Source organism: Lepidothrix coronata, unplaced genomic scaffold, assembly GCF_001604755.1.
Source record: "Lepidothrix coronata isolate B3197 unplaced genomic scaffold, Lepidothrix_coronata-1.0 Scaffold22, whole genome shotgun sequence".
NCBI lineage: Eukaryota > Metazoa > Chordata > Aves > Passeriformes > Pipridae > Lepidothrix > Lepidothrix coronata.
In genome coordinates, this window is record NW_016690202.1 from 6,806,595 (window position 1) to 6,812,004 (window position 5,410).

At 36.4% G+C, this 5,410-nt stretch overlaps 1 long non-coding RNA gene across 3 annotated transcripts; it reads right to left on the reverse strand.

The window, feature by feature from the left end:
- Positions 1 to 688: 688 nt before the first annotated feature.
- On the reverse strand, positions 689 to 5,111 carry LOC108494052. 3 transcript variants are annotated; one of them, XR_001873719.1, is made up of 5 exons: positions 4,977 to 5,111; positions 4,656 to 4,724; positions 4,012 to 4,535; positions 2,465 to 2,533; positions 689 to 2,195 (listed from the first exon to the last, which is right to left on the reverse strand). It is a non-coding gene; the product is annotated as an uncharacterized LOC108494052 (long non-coding RNA). The 3 variants fall into 3 exon arrangements; XR_001873720.1 differs by having other exon boundaries at positions 4,012 to 4,340; positions 4,490 to 4,535; positions 4,656 to 5,111; XR_001873718.1 differs by having other exon boundaries at positions 4,656 to 5,111.
- Between the last annotated feature and the right edge of the window lie 299 nt (positions 5,112 to 5,410).

Here is a 5,410-nt window from a genome sequence, read left to right on the forward strand (position 1 = left end):
GTTGGAAAGTCTCTTTATGTCTTAAAAAGGCAAAAAAAAAAAAATCAAGGATTTGCTATTTGGAAATGTTATATGTTGATATATGTCAGGTCAACATCCAGCAGATTAATTCCACCACTGCACAGTGGGAGGAAAACCAAGAACCCCCCAAGCTCTGCCCCCCTTCTCAGTTTCCTGTTGTTACTGAAGTCTGTCCTACTAAATTGGCACATGAGGATTTCTGATCTCTAATGAGGACTGGACGTTTACACAGGAATGAAGAGTAATGTGACTGAAAATAATACATGGAATGGGTATACAGAAATAGAATAAGAAAAACTAATGAACATGACAGAACAAAAAGACCAGAAAAAAGATCATCAGGAGTGTTTATATACCTTTAAAAAAAAGTATTTACAATGTATCCTTCTACTGGATGTGTTTCCCTTTATAAATTTCAATCATATTTATCAGTCTGCAATTAGTATTTATTGCATCACTGATTTTAGTATTTTCCATTTACCAAAGCCACTTAGTGCATTTTTAATAGAGTCAAAAGTACCAAGATAAGAATACTAATCTGCATGTCAGAAACTTTACTGTTTTAATCCTTGTTTGATTCCAGTACAGCAAATGCTATTCCTCATTGTTTTACAGCCAGAACAAAAAACATTAAAAAAATTCAGTTTAGTGTCAGGTGACTTAAGAATATTTTTTTACTTCCTCTGGTACTCTGATGTTGTAGCTTTTCATATACCACTATTAATGGATGTGTCTGAGCACAAGAAAGGCTGCATCAAATTAAATCATGTATGAGGCCAAAAACATAGTCATCTTCAAGCGCTGCTTTGTTGATATGTTCCAAGATCTTTAAGGGTTCTGAACTCATGTTGCTTCTCAAAACCATGACAGCATCAGTTATTTGAATTTCATAAAAATAAAATACATTAAAAAATCCTTTGGAAGGAGTCTTAGACTTCTGTAGTGAAAATAAAGCAATCAAATTGTGGACTATCAAATGAAAATCAAGTCAAAATTTATTTTGATGTTTAGTTACATTACGAAATTATTATTACTCTCAAAATTATGAATTATTAAAACTTCAAATATACAAAGATTCATCCATGTCATGTTAATTCTGACTACTGACAAATCACAACTTACTTACTAAAGGATTCTACATATGTAAGCTGTAGTTAATTAAAAGTTTTACTGCATGTTTACTTATATTAGCTTTGAACTCCTTTGTTCTACAAAAACTAACCTTTTATGTCTCCCTATAAGGTACTACAGTGTAGAATTAAAGTGAAAAGTGTGGCAACTCTTGGTTAGTACAATTTGCATTTAATTTCCAGTGTCTGAAGAGTTTAACCCCTTTGCAAATTCTAGAAAATAGTATTCTGAGGCAAAGCTTTGGGCTGTATACACTTGGTAATTTTCCTTTTTACTTGTTCTGTGACCTGAAGGTAGAGTTATTTGAAATACTTCCTGTATTATTACATAAAGGGGTTCTAAGGATGGTATCCTGCAGTCAGTATTTGCCCAGTTAATGTCTACTGTTTCCTCTCTGCTGCTCTGTTACCTTTCTTGGGCAGAGACACACTCTTCAAGACAACAATGAAAAACCCTCTCTCATTCACCTGCTCAGTTAGAAAGGACAGAAAGGACAGAATACATTTCTGGATGAGGGCTTTACAAAGGGCTGTAGTTAATTTTTCTCAGTTCAGCCCCAAAATTGGACAAATGCAAAAAAAAAAAAAATAAAAGGGACAGTGATGGTTAAATGCCACTTGTTTGCAGGCTCATGTTTATCAGTCTGGGTGGATTCAGAGGACAGTTTACAGAGATTTAATTTACGGTTTAAACACAAGCAGTTTGATTACTGAGTAGCCAATCCTCACTGTCTTGCTTTTGTTGCAGTCTAAGCAGATTAGTCTTTTTTTTGTGTGTGGAAGAAAGACAACTTAACTGCTTGTGGACGAGACAAAAAGAAGATAAAGACTGCCACCTATTGCATTATGAAATAAAACAGTTTCTGCATACAGGAAGACAACATGCTGGCAACCCAGTGACTGAAAAAAAACCCGAACTAACAGGGCAGAACCTTCTCCTCTATGAGCTGCTTAACGCTTTAAAGTAGATTTCTTTTCCTCTGACTGTCCTGAGTTCAGCGTGGTAGCCGTCTCTATCAGTTTTCCAATAAAAAGTTTTGGTTCCTGTAACATATAATTTTTTATCTAAGCGTGATGCATCTTGGCTCTATGCCTAATTTATAAATTGAAAGACTTTTCTACATTCAGTGAGTATTTGCATCAACAAATCAAATTCATTGAAGGTAAAAACACCTAGGTGAGGTATTTAGTTACAAGACGTATTTGCATCCTTTTCAGGGGAAGGTTTATGTACATGAACTCTTTTATTTATTTAAAGAGGAGGCAAGAAAAAATTCTGTGTTCTTTGTCCTTGTCTGAATATTCATCTTTACCTTGTCATCATCCTGGAATTGTCTTTTACGCATATAAAACTATTGAAGTCCAGTAAAATCACATGGGTGCTGAAGAGAAAAATGGGCAGATATTGTGAAAATTTTGACTTAGAACACTATTAAATATAGGTCAGTCAACAAAGTGTACTGAAAGGAATACAACTTCATTTACACAGAGGGGAGACAAGGTGACCTGATTACATACTGTTAATTTTTCATTCCTTTCACACTACAGTACAAACAAGACACTTGACCATCTGTTGAGTACTACTGGAAATCAGCCTACATTTTCCATAAAACTGACAGCAAGAACACAACAAAAGAAAAATCTAGTGTCACCAAATAATGAGCCTTTGACTGCTCAGCTGAACTGTCTGGGAGGCCAAACTTGGGCCTCAGAGACTTGATTCCTGAGTAGACTTGCAATGCACTGTTCCAGCCCTATTGCACTGCAGAGCCAATATGGCATAACCTCTCTATTTTACCCTGATATTTTTTGAGCAGAAAAAGCTATTGGCTGAAGTTAACACTGTCTACATAGGTAAGTTTTTTAATGAAAGTCATTCATATTAAATACCATAAGGTTTCCTCTATGTGTAATATAAAATGTCAAGAATAAATATATTAAAAACAAATAATCTGAATTCCCAAATTGAAAGTTCTATTTATGATTATCTAGTATGGCCTTTGTAAGAGATGCATAGATATTCTGGGAATTTCTACATCAAGCCAGTAAGTTCTGAGACAAAGTACTCAAAGACTTTTGATCTGGATATAATGACACTATCAGAAGGACACTATCTACCAACTATATGCCTGGGTAAACTAACTCCCTGTTTGTCCTGTTAGAGTTTTTACTGTTCATCATTCCCAGTTTAAATATGCTTAACTTCATGTCACAGAAATGTTTAACTGCTACAAAGTTCCATGAGTGAATGAATTCCCATAACACTAAAAGTTAGAAGCTTATATCTTGCTACAAAATTTTTAAAACATGATGAAAAGATGTAAAAACTGACAAGTTAAAGAAAAAAAAGTTGTTTCTTCTGTTATATAAGATTGCCAAACTGCATAGTATTAATGAAACATATAGGCTACAGAAATTTTCAGTCAGTATTACATTCAAACAGCCAGCACTCATGCCCTGATTTATAGCTCAATGCAGTATAACAGAATTTGCAGCAACCAGCACAGCCTAGACAATTGTATCAGGAACAGGGCAAAATCTGTCTCACTGCCAACAGCTTCTCTGCCCTGGGCCATAAGTGCGCTTTTGTTTTTTTTCTGGTATTTGCTGCCATCTCATGTATTTTAAGAAGTACTGCAGTGGAATTCTAGAAGTGAATGTTCTACACCTCAAAAGTATGCTACTGCAATATTAAACAAATATGTTACTTAAAATTCTGGAAAGGTTTTTGTTATTGCTACATGATATGGAAGTAACCTATATTCAAAAACAAAATGAAATATTCTGCACCAATCTGGGTGAAATAACATGTGAAATAACCAGTTTTCAGCTTCTCAGTGTATGAAAGACATTGACATACTTCCAGACTTCCAGGAGAAGGCCACAAGATTGTCAGGGGCTGGAGAATATCACCAATGAGGAGCAACTGAAGGAGCTAGGTTTGTTCAGCTTTAAGAGGACGAGTCTTCAGGGTGACCTTATTGCTATCCACCATTAATTACCCAGTGGGAGGGCATAGAAAAGATGCAGCCCAAGCAGCCCTTCTTTGCAAGCTGCTTCTCTTGAGAGCTTACAGTGCTGTGATGTTATCTCGCAGACAACTGCAATAACAAAGTCTCCAAGACATGGAAAAAGATTCACTATCTTTGGCAGACACAGGATTGAAACGTGGACCACACTATCTGACTCCTTGGAAAAACAGTGATAGGACAAGACAAACACATTAACCGCAATAGAGGAAATTCAGGGTATATTAAGGAAAAAAGGAAAAAAGTTTTCACCATGAGTGGTAAAACACTGAAACAGGGACCCAGAGGTGTCATGGAAGACAAACTCACAACTTAAACAGATGTCAGCTCCTCAAATCAGGAATGCCTTGTGACTCTGGGAAAGGAGAAGAAAGAGAGAATATACACTATCACACAGCAGAAAGGCCATTTTTTGGTCAGAACGTTGTGCTGCCTGGATATTGCATCACCATAAAACGCAAGTAAGGGAACTTACAGGTTAAATCCTTTTCTCTTGGTGCTTGTGGTCACGTGACCAGGGTTTTTGTTAGTAGCCAACACTAACCTAAAGACATAGTCCAAAACATAAAAGGCAGGAATAAAGTGCAGAAAAGCTTACTTAAACCTCAGTAAGAAAAAGATTCTTCATGCCAGCTAGAACCTGTCAGCAAACTAACAGGTGCTTTGAGATGAACCCACTAAAGGTGATCAGTGAGTGCTGAAAGCACTGTGCCAGAGCAACTTAATAAAGCCAAAATGTTGATCTATTGAACATGCATAACTGCATAACTAATCTGAAGAAGGCCAGTGTTCTTACTTCCATCTATCAATACAGAAATGCTGAGCTACTGGCTTTGAAAAATGATGTCAAGGCATAATTTTCCATAGCCACAGCACGATGAGGATTAATGCTCTCAGACTATTCATGTGCACCCTCAGTCCACTCCTTGGGACTGCTGAGCCAGCGGCACTGACACGTGTATGTTTTGGCAATACTGTAATACACTCCACGCACTTAAGGGCCTCACAAAGACTTGTAACCTGAAAGAAGAACAGATGAGGAGAGGTGCTGACTCAACACTTTCAAGAGTTACTGCTCTACTTTTTCTTATACAAGTACTTACCTTGAGTCTTAGAGATCACATCTGAAAACAATGCAAAATCATCAATCTTTTGTGCTTTGTATATGATTCATCAAGGAGAAGACAAACTGAATGAGAAACTACATTAACGTGCACTGTTTTCTTGTAA